The sequence below is a fragment of the Bos taurus genome, chromosome 11, assembly GCF_002263795.3.
Source record: "Bos taurus isolate L1 Dominette 01449 registration number 42190680 breed Hereford chromosome 11, ARS-UCD2.0, whole genome shotgun sequence".
Taxonomy (NCBI): domain Eukaryota; kingdom Metazoa; phylum Chordata; class Mammalia; order Artiodactyla; family Bovidae; genus Bos; species Bos taurus.
Genome location: NC_037338.1, coordinates 72651046 through 72665866, shown reverse-complemented (window position 1 = coordinate 72665866; position 14821 = coordinate 72651046). Strand labels below are relative to the sequence as shown.

General features: G+C 45.3%; 1 protein-coding gene across 2 annotated transcripts in view; it reads left to right on the top strand.

The window, feature by feature from the left end:
- Positions 1-807: 807 nt before the first annotated feature.
- MAPRE3 (microtubule associated protein RP/EB family member 3) overlaps positions 808-14821 on the top strand; it is a 55408-nt gene continuing 41394 nt past the window's right edge. Inside the window, exon 1 of one of the 2 annotated variants that reach the window (XM_005212998.2) lies at positions 808-982. The gene's annotated coding sequence lies outside the window, so the exon portion shown is untranslated. The remainder of the gene's footprint in view (positions 983-14821) is intronic. The other variant, NM_001075917.1, reaches the window with a different exon arrangement.

The following is a 14821-nucleotide window of genomic DNA, read 5'->3' as shown; positions in this document are numbered from 1 at the left end:
AAGGACAGGAAGAAGGATCTAGAAGAACTGGAGAGATCCACAAAAACTGAACTAGAACAGGGAATTCAGGAACACCAATGAATATATCAAAGAGGGAGCTAGTTATGAGGGGGTAGAATCTAAGCCAGCTAGTAGGCAAGCAGGAGTTGTTTTTACAAATGCATTGGTAGAGAGACAATAAGCTTGGTTTTTAAAAAAAAAGTGTGTGTATAGACGATTTTGTTAGCTCCATTTGGGGGTAAAAGTGTTGATTTTCTTCTGGTAAGAGACGGAAAGGAATGTTTAACACAAGTAAAGGAAAACTGAATTTTAATATTAGAGTAACACACTGCTATTGAAAAGCATAAACCAAGAGAGGAAAGAAAACCCAGCCTTAGCACTCTCGTGTTGCTGAAAAATAAATATTCTCTTTCTCCTTTGCAGTAGCCGTGAGACAGATCTGTCTTCGGGCTACTATGGAATCAGGTTTAAGCGCTTGTTCCTTCTGTCCTCAGTTAAGGCGGAGGAATTGTTACCCTGTTGCTAAGGGAAAAGGAAGGGGCTGTTCCCAGTTGCCATGGTGACAAGGTGAGCGCGTTCCCTCGATACCGCCGTAAATTTATGAGACGGTGGCCTCTCCTTGTTACTGTGGCAACTTAGAAGGACTGTTCTCGTCGCCCCCCACCCCCCACCCCATCTCCCGTCTCCGTTGCTAAGACAAGGTGAAGGTACGGGCGCTCCTTCCCTCGCCAACCAGTTACCTTGGAGACGGCGGGTGCCCTGGCCCCGCCCCGCTCGGACTGACAGCGGCGGCCGCATCGCGCCTGCGCAGTGCTCTCTTCCCCCGCAGTCTCTGTGCGTTGAAGCCGGAGACCGCGGCGGCCTCTACTAGGACCCTCCGCCCCGGAGCCGCCGGCCGGAGCCGCAGCCTCAGCCGCAGCGCTCCCCCCCCCACCGCCTGCCCCCCTCCCCCGCCGCCTCTGCCGGAGCCACCTCGCGCACTGTGAGTCCGGGCCGAGGCGACCGACGCCGTGGGGCTGAGTCAGCGGGAGGCCCGGGCCCGGGCTGGGGGAGGGGAACCGAGCTGCCCCCTTGGCCTCCCCAACCGCGCCCCCGCGTCCCCCAACCGCATCTCCCCCACGCCCGCGCCTCCCTTCCTCCATCCCCCTCTCCCGGGCTCCCCGCGGCCTCGGCGGTCAGGCCTGCCTTTTCTCCCTCCAGATCCACCTGGGGGGTTCTTCCCCGCGACATGCGGCGCTACCGCACCTCCGCTCTGGACAGATTTCCCCCCCACCAAAAAAAACTGCCTCCCGTTCGCCCTTCTCCCTTCTCCTTACTCTTCTTGGGCCTGACATCTCCGGCCTCCCCGGTTTTCCCCAGTGATATGCCAGAAAAAGAGTGACAAGGGAGAGAGCGAGGGCAGACTTGGGGGAGGGGGGGACGTTGTGCCTGCCCAAACCTTGGGGCCTCAGGCTTCCTACCCACACGCTCCTGCCCCGGCTGGCGTGGGGAGGCAGGTCTGGACAGTTCTCACTGGCTGCTGAGAGCGTGTGGGGCTTTACGGCCCCATCACCGTGATCAGCTACTGTTCAGTGAACAGCCGCCGGTGCGCGGTGGCTTTCTAGTGGGCTGAGCTCTGGCTTTGGCGGGCGCGGTGGAGAGGGACTGGAGGGAGGGGGGAGAAAGGTTGCGTTTGGGAGCTGAAGTTCCTGCGCTTCCAGTGTGGCGTTGTGAATAAGCATCTTGCAGTACTCTTTAAAATGCGTTCCCCCACTTCACCGGCCCCCACGCCCCCGCAGTACAACCTGGTGTAATAATGGGAGGTTTGGAAACAGGCCTGATATCCATAGCAAGTGCTTAACTGTTTGTATGTTGAAGGGTTGTGGCAGGACTTGATCTTTGATACCTGTAACTTCCAAGGGGTAACCAACTGGGTGAGCGTGAGTTTTCAGGTAACATGCAGAGTCGACAAGGAGGAACAGAACTGAGGTTTCTCGCTGGTATAGGTCTGAGGCTTGCACCCGCTGCTTGCTGCAGCTGTGAGTCTCTCTGGGGGCTGTCACCTGATAGGGGTTCTAGCATATGTGAACAATTCCCCAGGGTTATGTTTGCTGCCCATCCACCTGCCCATCGTGCATTCCCTGATCTTGGAACAGAGGAGGAGCCCAAATTGTTTTCTTTTTCCCGGAGAAATAAGGCTGAAGTCAGAGTTGGTGCCCATAGCCAAAAGCTCTTAATCAACGTGCCTCAACTCGAAGGCTCCTAACTACTTACTGTGTGTACCTCATTGCCAACTTCCTTTGATTCTTTTTTTTTTTTTGGCTTTAGATTTTAGTGTACTATCAGAAACTATGTGTAAATATCAGCCAGTTAAATTGTAGAAGCAGCTCAGGTTTTATTGACTTCAGGCTCAAAAAGAGTAGATGGTTCGGTTTTAAAAAATCATGCCGAGGGACACACAGATTTGGAGTTTCTGGCTTGCAAACAGTGAGGAATAACAATTTAGCTCCTTGACTTTGCTCTATCATGGCCTATTGGCAGCCTCCTCAGAGCCACTCCCCACCCCCATGCCCATCAGATTAGTTTACAGTAGCAAGGACGGCTGTCGCCCTAGTTTTAAACATAGAGATGAAGTTCAGGAAGACTACTGCCCCCATGTAGCAGTGCAGTTTCTTCTGTTTCAAATGCCAGTCTGGGGTTTGGCGGGATGCACCTGCCTGTGGGCTGATGGGAACCATGGGGCCTGAGCGTTACATTCCTTCTGTGTGGTCCTCTCTCTGTCGCATAGCTCACCGAAATACCCAGGCAGGGCCGGAGCAGACAGCTGTGCTGGAGAGCTGCTCCTCCTGGGTTGAGTGTATTTTGGGAATCAGTGATATTTACTGGGGTGGAGGGTGGTGAACTAAGAAGCAAGAAAATGTGTCAAGGCTAGATAGATCAGGAGGGTGTGAGTAAAATGTTCCCTTTGCAGTTTGCCATGGGATAGGACATTTTCAGAGCATCCCAGTGGTTTTTATATGGGTTAATTTGCCTTTGAAATCCATACCAGCATTTTATGAGATAATGATGGAATGCCTTTTAAACTGCTGCTGTTGGGAAACTAATACCTGTGTCTTATACATTGCCTATTCAGTTGTCACTGAGTGTAATTGTTAGGATCAAGGAGAGGGACATGATTTGAACCAAATTAGACCTACGTCTATGTGATCCGTGTTGTAGTTTTACAGCACTACATTTCCTTGATTCTAAGACACACCAGCAGTTTATCAGCAGCTTTTAGGTAAATTCATTTAACACTACCAGATCAAAATATATATGTTGAATTTAAGGCACATCCTAATTTCAGGAACATTAAAATATCTGGGAAGTGGCAAGACTTGAAGGAGGGATTTGCACGTCTTAGAACTGAGAATGGTATTTATAATATTCCTGGGTACGTGATCATCCTGAGAACACATGCATTGTGAGGAAGGATTTCCTTAAGTCCTTTCTGTAAGCCCACCTACTTTTTGGAGTTATGTGTGTAAGATGATTGACTGGAGTTAGGCATGACAGTTAGCTGTTGAACAGAAGAAAGTTACTGTGTAGGAATCTAATGCAAGGCCTTCATATAGTACCCTCCAGAAGCTGAGCCAACTAGCTGGCAGCAAACATCTTATGAGCTATACCTGAAATAGCCAAGTAACATCTCTCAGGAGCTGAACAGAAAGCGTAATTTTTCTGAGCCAGAATCATCTGATTTGTTTACCGACACATTTGTAAAGATCCTAAGAAACATGTCCTTCTCCCATAGGACATTAGAAGTAGAGAGGACTTCAGATGATTCAGTATTCTCATTTCCAGATTTTGACATGGGACACCAAGAGTTAGTGACTTGCCTGAGGTCACCCAACTAATGTAGAAAGTATGTGAAAACACTTTGTCAACTGTATACAGCGTGCAAATTAACAGTAGTAGTTATTAGTGGCTGAGTCAGGATTAACACCCAGATTGCCAGTCTAGGGCTATTCTTCAATGCCGTGTTACCTCATCCCTCATTTTTAATTTTCCAGAGGGTTTTAATAAAAGTAATTTAGTAGTCTGTAATTAGCCCTGTTGACAAGGGCTTGTTTTATTGTCTGAGACGTCACAGAGCCAGGTGAAATTGAGTGTCACACTGTTTAATTAAATATTTATTCTTGCCACCTTGAAAATAATCATTTTCCCTCACGCATTTCCACTTCAAGAAAGTTTTTCCTTCCTTAAATTTGAATCATTTAACATAAAGCAAATGCAAAGGTGGGTATCTGAAGTCATCTCAGCTTCTTATCCATGAGGCTAGTGCTGTCTTCCAGGAAACAAGGTGGAGAGGGCTGAAAGGGGGCAGAGAGGAGGCACAAACTGGATTATCTTCTAGCTCCCAGAATGTAACCTTCTGCGGTTCCCGGAAGCCATAGAAATTTCTAGTCCCTGGCTTCCCTAGTGGCTCAGTGGTAAAAAACCCACCTCCCAATACAGGAGATTCTGGTTCAGTCCCTGGGTCTGGAATATCCTCCAGAGAAGGAAATGGCAACCCACTCCAGTATTCTTGCCTGGAAAATCCCATGGACAGAGGAGCCTGGCAGGCTACAGTCCATGAGGTCAGAAAGAGTTAGACATGACTTAGTGATTAAACAACACCATTCTTGAGAAAGGGAGATGGTCTGGCCTCTGGAAGCAGACAAACCTGAGTTCAAGTCCCAGTCCCACCACTTCCTGGCCATGTGGCCTTGGGTGACTTACGGAACCTGAGTGCCAGTGTTCTCATCTGCAAGCCTGAAATGATAACCATCTGTTTTACAGGGTGGTTGTGAGGATTAAATGAAAGGAAGTATGTAGAGTACCTGCTTAGTAAAGGATAGCAACCATCTGTTTATATTACTAAAGTATAAAATAAAAAATAATGGTTTCAAAATTTTATCAGGACCCAAATCCATCTTGGACCCTCAATTGAGCAACCCCCCATCTCCCAGCAGCCCTTTTGGTTTGTTTGACATGCACAGAGGGCTTTATCCTGTGAAGACCTGGCACTTGCAGTGTTATTTCAACTGCCAAAATAGGAGTATATGAACTGCCCCTTTGTCTCCATGTATCCAGCTGACCTGGTTATCTGAAAGGCTGGCAGGGTGGGAGCAGTTGAGGAGGAGAGCACAGACTTGGTGTGTTTGTCTGTGTTGTGGGGGCGGTTACTCCTCCCTTGGGGAGGCCAGTCTGGGGAGGGATCTTAATTTGAAATGGAAAAGCTGCTGAGCTGTCCCTCGTGAGTAAAGCTCGCAGTGGCCTTCATTCAGTTCCTCTGCTCTTAGAGGCGTTGCTTTCATCAGTGACTGTGCTCTGATCAGCTCTGCATCTGGGAGACATGGAGAGCCAGGGAGAGGAACAATCCATCTTCAGAGGGAGACCTCCTTGCTAGTGAGGAGAGTAAAGAGAGATCATTTGGGGTGGCACCAGTTCCAGGTAGAGTCAACCACATAATTAGGGAGCCAGGACAAGCCATTCAGGTGGAGCACAAATGAACTTAAATTCCTAAAAAATCTCATTTGGAAAGAAAATACTCCTAAATAGGCATGTAAAGACTGAAAATTAAAACACAATAGTTTTTACCTCCAGAAAGTGGAATTTGAGAGTGGAGGAGTGAAAAGGAGACTCAAGGGAGAACTTCTCCTTTTTTCATATAGAATTCTATATGTGAATTCTATGTATATGTGATTTCTCCTTTTTTCATGTATAATTCTACATGTGAATTGTTACAAGAAGCAGGTACGCTTTTGTATTGAGGTTGGGAGGAGAAGGGGGTGACAGAGGATGAGATGGTTGGGTGGCATCACCAACTCAATGGACATGAGTTTGAGCAAACTGGGAGATAGTGAAGGACAGGGAAGGAAGCCTGGCATACTGCAGTCCATGGGGTTGCAAAGAGTCGGACGCGACTTAGTGATTGAACAAGGAACAACAAAATGCTTTTGTGATTTAATGAAGACCAATAGGGTTGGTAGTGGTTGTTTTCCAGTAATCACATTTTGGTGCGCAAGAACCAGATGCCTTTACTTGGAGCCAGCACTGCTTGGGGCAGATAGGGTTAGACTACTTCCTTCCAACAGGCTGAGCTGTTTGTACCAAACCAGGGTCAGGAAGATCTACTGGAGAAAGGATAGGCTACCCACACCAGTGTTCTTGGGCTTACCTGGAGGCTCAGCTGCTAAAAAATCTGCCTGCAATGCAGGAAACCTGGGTTCGATCCTTGAGTTGGGAAGATCCCCTGGAGAAGGGAAAGGCTACCCACTCCAGTTTTAGGGCCTGGGGAATTCCATGGACTGTATAGGCCATGGGGTCGCATAAAGTCAGGCATGACTGAGTGACTTTCACTTTCAGGCTTGTAAGAGAACTCAGGACCTTCCAAAGTGGCTGCTTCCTGGCAGCCCAGTGTTCATCACTAACCTCCTACCTCACTGCCTTTTCCTAGTCTTTTCATTCCCTTCTTGAGAATGATCCCTTCCTTCTCTTGAATGGTTGACATAATCATTGCTATCTAATATGCTAATTTAACTTTCAACTATTGATGAAAATGGCATCTAACTAGATGACCTTTATGATAAATCCAGGCCCCTTATATCCGGAGAAAAACATGATCTGAAAGGATGCTTCTGCTGCTACTGCTGCTAAGTCACTTCAGTCGTGTCCGACTCTGCGACCCCATAGATGGCAGCCCACTAGGCTCCCCCGTCCCTGGGATTCTCCAGGCAAGAACACTGGAGTGGATTGCCATTTCCTTCTCCAATGCATGAAAGTGAAAAGGGAAAGTGAAGTTGCTCAGTTGTGTCCGACTCCCAGTGACCCCATGGACTGCAGCCCACCAGGCTCCTCCGTCCATGAGATTTTCCAGGCAAGAGTACTGGAGTAGGGTGCCATTGCCTTCTCCAGATCTGAAAGGATACATGTACCCCAATGTTCACTGCAGCACTGTTTACAATAGCCAAGACATGGAAGCAACCTAAATGTCCATCGACAGAGGAATGGATAAAGATGTGGTACATTTCTGCAATAGAGTATTACTCAGCTATTAAAAAGAATGAAATAATACCACTTGCCACAACATGGATAGACCTAGAGACTGTCATACTGAATGAAGTAAATCAGATAGAGAAGGAGAAATATTGTATGACATCTTTTATATGCAGAATCTAAAAAATGATACAAATGAACTTAACTTACAAAACAGAAAGAGACTCACAGACTTAATATCTTTAACTTATGGTTGCCTGTACACACTGCTATATTTAAGATGGACAACCAACAAGGACCTACTGCATGACACATGGAATTCTGCTCAATGTTATCTGGCAGCCTGGATGGGAGGGGAATTTGGAGGAGGATGGATACATGTATATATACGGCTGAGTCCCCTTGCTGTTCACCTGAAGCTATCACAACCTCGTTAATTGGCTATACTTCAATACAAAATAAAGGTGTTTTTTTTTTAAATTTTTAAAAAGAAAGATCCATGCCCCTTACTTAGCATCAAGAAGGCTTGAAGTATAAAGGTGTGCAGCTGAAATGCTGACACCCTCTATTACGGTAGCTGCATTTCAGATCAGATCTGGCCAACAGAGTACAACTTTCCAGAGCAATTTTTTAACCACTTCCCCTAGGAATCACTGATAACTGACAGAATTATTAAATATTGTTGAGCTTTAATTTTCTCATAAGTTTCAGTCCTGTTTTCTAGCCAGATGTCCTGTTTATTATAGGAAGATGACACACCTATCACTGGACACGTGCTTTGACTTACTTAACCCAGAGCTAGCATGGGTTGTGCTGAGTAATCCACATTCCATCACCCAACCTTCCCTTTGGCCAAGAGTACAAATTCGTGTGACAGTTGGCCAAGGATGGTTTTTCCTCTGTGTAGAGCTGACTGGCCAATACCGGCTTCAGTCTAATATCTTGTTCTTACTAGCATCATGCCCTGCCAACTTTGTTAAATGGAGTAACATAACACTGGTGTCTTGAGCTTTGGACATGTCATTTGCCTGAAGTAAATAAAGATTTGGTCTATCTAAATGTTTTGACTCAATGTAAAATGATTTTTTTCCTGAAACTATTTCCTGTGTATAGGAGATACATACCAGTTGTGGGATATGTTTAAAATAACTGAGCAAGAGCATGTCTTCAAATCTGCCCTGTCATTTTGACAGTATGTATCAAAAGCCTTAAAAGGAACATACATTTAGATCAGAAATTGCTGTTCTAGGAATATTGAGTAAATCAGAGTTGCATATAAAAGTACCTATACAATGATTTTTATTAATGCAACATTATTTATTATAATCATTATTAACATAATCAAATAGTTAAAACAACCAAAAAGATCCACAATTAGGCATTTGGTTAGTTCACCCAGATAGAATACTGCACAGGCATTAAAAATCTCCTGGAATATTTATTGATATCAGAAACTTTTGATATAATCAATTAAAAAAGGATGCAAAATTGTGTGTCCAGAATGATACCAATTTTACTTTAAACGATATGAAAAGATACTAGAAGGGCGTATGCCAGAACCATCAGTGATTATCTTTAAGTAACAGGAATACTTTGTTTTCTGAGTGCTTTTCAGTGTTTTCCAAACTTTTCTGCATTAAGCAACTATAACTTTTATTACAAAATTTTTAAACCAATGATGTATAGATTCCATGTAGTAGAGCAATCTCTTAAGAAAACCCCAAGGTATTTAATTTTTTACAATTTTGTTTCACTGTGGTTTTGATTAAAGATAAACACTTCTCAAAGGTGTTCCTTTGGATGCTGCTTCATTTCTTCTTTGAGAGAGAGCATGCCAGTGAGTATGACAGTGTGGGTGTGTGACTAAAAACACAGCCTAGAAACTCCCAAGTCCAACCACCCAAATGAAATAGTTCCTCTTGACTCAAATGAGATGTAAAAAAAAAAAATTTTTTTTTAAGAGAATGTCTTACAAAATAGTCTTCTTTACCTCTTAACTTTTCCTTTTTAAGCTTATCAGGTTTCAGTAAAACCCTGTATGGCACAGGGCTCCATTTTAGGGGGGCTTTTTCTCCCCCAGTCTTTGCAGATTCTCTGGTGTTGCGGTTCCCCCATGGCTCAGGCGCCTGATTTGAGGCTTTCTCTCTTGCAAGAGTTGGACATGACAGCGATTACACCACCACCACCACCACTCTTGTTTTGGTGGTTGTCTACCTATCTGAACTACCTGTTTTGAAAGACTGTGCCCAGGCCTCTGGCAGCCTCCTCTCTCCCTTTGCCCTTGGCCATATTCTGTTCTGCCATGGCCCTTTTTCTTCCAGGCGTGGAAATTTTGGGTGCCCGCCAGTGGCCACCTGATGACAGAAGCCCTCAAGGGAATGAGCTGGGCAAGTCCCTGGAGCTGGTGGCTGTGAAGGGACAGGCTGGCCCGGCAGCTGTCCTCTCGCTCATTTTCCCATCCCCGAACACGCTGTGCATCATCTCGATGGCCCGTCCAATGGGCCGATCGCTGTCCTCCACCCGCGGTGGTGTCTGCCCACCTCTGAGCACTGGGGAGCCCGGATGTAGACTTGAGGAACTGTGTGGCCTGTCACACAGCTCAGCCTGTGCTGTGATATAAAATGTTTTCTTAAGCAGGATCTGCTGCTTCTTCCAAGTGGTTCTGACTCCCAAAACACCGCCCCAGATGGGGTGGAGGCCTCTCCTGCCCTCAGGAATTGTTAATGAGCAAGTCTTTGGGTATGGCTCGCTGGAGACGCTCCACCACCTGGAGAGAGTGATTGAGGAAGAAGCATTCATCTTCTCTTGAGGGTGTTATTGTCCTGGTCACCTTCTAATTTCAATGTTGTTTCCTAACTGGTAAGAAATAAAATCTTAGCTCCTTTGAGTCAGCAGGATCCTAGCTGAACTAATGTGTGTTGTGCCATGTGAAAGGGGCAGGCTTTGAACCACTGGATAAAATTAAATATCCCTTCCTGTATGAGGAGTATCTCCAGTTAGGGTAATACGTACTGTGTAGCTAGACCTTTCTGTAGCACCACACTCTTGGCAGATGGCCATCAGGCCCCTCTCCCGTCCCTGCAGATTATTGCCACTTATCAGGGACTCAGGTTTAGTCTCTGATCTGTTCTGATTTTAGATGGTAGAGTTCACAGCTGAAAGCTCCCAGTTTGGGCATCCTATTAACACCTTTAAGTGACAGGACCACTGCTAAGTGAAGAGACGTGTTGTGCTGGCCTTAAAATAGCAAGGTGCAGTGTTTTGAGACTTGATAAGACTTGTATTCCCCGGGAGGTATAGTTTCCAGGTTTATAGGTTATTCATATAAATTTGCATGTTGTCATCTCAAGGGCTTATTCGAAGTGTCCTCTCAACAAGTATACTTTCTGTTTTGCATTCTGAGTCATTGTGGGGTGTAAAAGAAATGAGATTCAGCCCCTATCCATGAGAGACTGCAGTCTGGTTTGGAAGATAAGGTGGATGTGTGGAATGACCAGTGTGCATGACAACGCTGGACGTCGGTAATGCATCTGTGCTGCTTCGTTGTGTAAGACACGGTCTTTGCCCTTAAGGAACTCAGCTAACATTCTGGCGAGAGAATTGGACACAAATTTATATAGATCACCGTAACACCAGGGGATGGAAACTCCAGCAGTGATGGGAAGGGGTGCTTTGGGAACCCTGGGTGCAAGAGTGACTCTGAACCTGTAAGACCCCTGGAAGGCTTCAGAGAGGGAGGCGCATCACCGCTGCTGGGCAGGGTTGACAGAGGGTCCCACCCACCAGACGACAGATGAGTAAGACAGTTCAGGCAAAAGAAATGAAAAAAACAGAGTATTGTGTTATGTCACTAGCGCTGTAGAGTCTAAACTCAAAAAGGACTCCGAGAGGAAAACAATCATTGTGAACCAGAGAAATCAGAAAAGACTTCACAGAGGAAGCAGAACCTGAGCTCATGTTTAAGAGGAGCAGGACACCAGAGAGGGCCTTCCACGAGGTAAGGGGCCATGTCCTGGAAGGACTGGCTGGCTGAGGAGCATCAGTTCAGTTCAGTTCAGTTCAGTCGCTCAGTCGTGTCCAATTCTTAGCAACCCCATGAATCGCAGCACGCCAGGTCTCCCTGTCCATCACCAACTCCCAGAGTTCACTAAAACTCACGTCCATCGAGTCAGTGATGCTATCCAGCCATCTCATCCTCTCTCGTTCCCTTTTCCTCCTGCCCCCAATGCCTCCCAGCATCAGAGTCTTTTCCAATGAGTCAACTCTTCGCATGAGGTGGCCAAAGTACTGGAGTTTCAGCTTTAGCATCATTCCTTCCAAAGAACACCCAGGGCTGATCTCCTTCAGAATGGACTGGTTGGATCTCCTTGCAGTCCAAGGGACTCTCAAGAGTCTTCTCCAGCACCACAGTTCAAGAACATCAATTCTTTGGTGCTAAGCTTTCTTCACAGTCCAACTCTCGCATCCATACATGACCACTGGAAAAACCATAGCCTTGACTAGACGGACCTTTGTTGGCAAAGTAATGCTTTTCAGTATGCTATCTAGGTTGGTTGTAACTTTCCTTCCAAGGAGTAAACCATCTTTTAATTTCATGGCTGCAATCACCATATGCAGTGATTTTGGAGCCCAAGAAAATAAAGTCTGACACTGTTTCCACTATTTGTCCATCTATTCCCCATGAAGTGATGGGACCAGATGCCATGATCTTCGTTTTCTGAATGTTGAGCTTTAGGCCAACTTTTTCACTCTCCTCTTTCACTTTCATCAAGAGGCTTTTTAGTTCCTCTTCACTTTCTGCTATAAGGGTGGTGTCATCTGCATATCTGAGGTTATTGATATTTCTCCCGGCAATCTTGATTCCAGCTTGTGCTTCTTCCAGCCCAACATTTCTCAGGATGTACTCTGCATATAAGTTAAATAAGCAGGGTGACAATATGCAGCCTCGACATACTCCTTTTCCTATTTGGAACCAGTCTGTTGTACCATGTCCAGTTCTAACTGGTGCTTCCTGACCTGCATATAGGTTTCTCAAGAGGCAGGTCAGGTGGTCTGGTATTCCCATCTCTTTCAGAACTTTCCACAGTTCATTGTGATCCACACACTCAAAGGCTTTGGCATGGTCAATAAAGCAGAAATAGATGTTTTTCTGGAACTCTCTTGTTTCTTCGATGATCCAGCAGATGTTGGCAATTTGATCTCTGGTTCCTCTGCCTTTTCTAAAACAGGTCACCCTTATCAGATTGAGTCTGAGAATTTGGACAACATTGGTAACAGTCAGAAATTAGGAAGTTGGAGAGACGGTTTGAAGATAAGTTTTGGCTTAGGCACAGAGAGCTAAAGGTGACAATTGGTGACATCCAAGTGGAGTGATCCCAAAGGCCCAGAAGCTGAGGGTGAGGTTGGATGGAGCCGTGGGTGTGAGAGTCAACAACACAGAAACACTGGCTTCCCTGAAAGAGTTGGGGGGTCTCTCCAGGGGTCTTGGGTACAGAGCACAAAGACCAGAGCTCCTGGTAGTAAGCTTTGAGAATTGCCCATAATGAGAGAAAAAATGAAGCACTGTGGGAAGTAGGAGGCTTCAGCAGCAAGAGCAGAGCACTGCACGGCTGCTGCTTCAACTAGACTCAAGGTTTTATCCAGATGAAGATCATGGCAAGAGTGTTGTTCCAGTAAAACCCTGGAGTTGGAAGCCAAGTTGGGTAGGGTGAAGTGGGACCTGGGTGTAGAGAAAGTAGAGGCGATGGGTGGTCACCATAGAGCAGCAGAGAAGGGGAGGAAAGCAGTGACCAGAAGCAGCAGGATCAAACTTTGTTTTGTTGTAACTGTATTCTTGATCAGCAAACAGATATAAAATTTTAGTTAGCAGGTATTTTTTGTTTATATAATTTTTCTGTATTAAAGTATGCTTCATATATAGATTTCTCTGTATCAACATAAGCCATATATTTATCACTTCAAATATGCTATTCCTTCTGTGGTATTCCATTACACTGATACCAAAATGTGCTTAACCATCAATCTATTACTGAGCAGTTGGGGTGTTTCCATCATTTTGCAAATGTAAATATCTCTGCTCTGAGCATCACTTTACAGATTTACTCTTTTTCTTTTGTGGGCTATTTCTTCAGGGGTATATCCTATAAAGTAGAATTACTGAGGCAAAATGCACAAACAATGTTGTTTTTTTTTAACAGATATAGTTGACATAGCAACGTTATATTGGCTTTGATGACTTAATATTGATGACTCAATATTTGTATATACCTCAAAATGATCACAATAAATCTAGTTAGCATCCATCACCACACATAGTTACAGACTTTTTCTTGTGCTCTTTTAAGATGTGCTCTCTTGGCAACTTTCAAATATACAGTACAGTATGATTAACTATAGTCACCATGCTGTCCATTATCTTCCCCAGCACTTACTTATTTTATAACTGGAAGTTTGTACCCTTTGACCACCTTCACCCAGTTCCCCCACCCCCACTCCCAATCTGGCAACCACCAATCTGTTCTCTGTATCTATGAGTTCAGTGCTTTTCGATCTCACATGTAAGCGAGATAGCACAGTATGTCTTTCTGTGTGCAGCTTATTTCTCCTAGTGTTAAGCCCTCAAGGTCGATCCGTGTTGTAAATGACAAGATTCCTTTTCCTTTTTATGGGTGAATGATATCCCCATTGTGTACGTATACATTTTCATTGCCCATTCATCTACTGATGGGTACTTAGGTTGCTTCCGTGTTGTTGTTTCAGTAGGCTTATTATACATTGTTCTCCATGGTGATCCCACTAACTTACAATCCAAGTAAGAATTTGGTATCAACTTAGAATGATTTCTGATAATAAGACCTCAGCGTGTTTGATAGTGGGAAGGAAAAGGGGTTATCTGAGGGAAAAAGTCTGATTTCTACTGCAAAATGATTACCTAGCCAAGGCCCCAAACTCAAGATATTTATTGAAAATGGCTTCAGATGCAATAAAAACATTTTAACGTAAAAAAACAAAACCCAAGAGAGAAGGGAGGAAACAGGAGTAATCTTGAGGACACCAGGGTAGGGGTAACTTTGTAGGAGAGGGAAGGGCTGCCTTCCTCTGAGACTGGTAGGAGGAGAGAGTGGGGCTCTTTCTATCCCTGACTTGCAGAGTGAAGTCCAGGGGAAATGGCTGGAGTTCCCGCTAATAAAAGACCTTTTCCTTAGTGAGATAGAGCCAAGGCCAGTTGCTGAGGTGGGGTGAGGTCCTGGAGGTCTGAATTAACCACTGTGAGAAATGAGCCTGGGCGTTTGAGAGATGAATGAAAGTCTTGTTGTGCAAGGGCGGGGGCTGAGTTGGACCCATGAATTCCTAATGGGCTAAGTCTCTGAAGTCTTGTAGTCTAGAGAAGCAACAGTAACTAGGGGGGCACCAGGAAGGGGGCGACTTGGCATTCTCAGGGCAAGGTTTCTGGGGAGGCAGAGTTTGAGATGGCAGTGGAGGAGCTGGCCCTGAGGTCAGAGGTGGAGGGAAGCACTGCAAATCGAAGACAGGCGCTGGTTGTCAAAGGAATGAGGGGGAGAGTCATTACAGGCTCCAGTGAGAACAGAAAGGGGGTGTGGAAAGTGAAGGATGAGCAGGAAGGAGGTTACTGACAGAAGGAGATTTTAATTTTAAACTTTGGCAAAGGCTGTTTTTACTTTTATGTAAGTTTTAAGTTTTAGTCTTTTAGGTTTTACATTTAGATCTATGATCAATTTTGAGTTAATCTTTGTATACGATGCAATGTATGATCAGTTGCTGTTGCTGTGTTTTGCATAAAAGTATTCAAGTTTCTGGACAT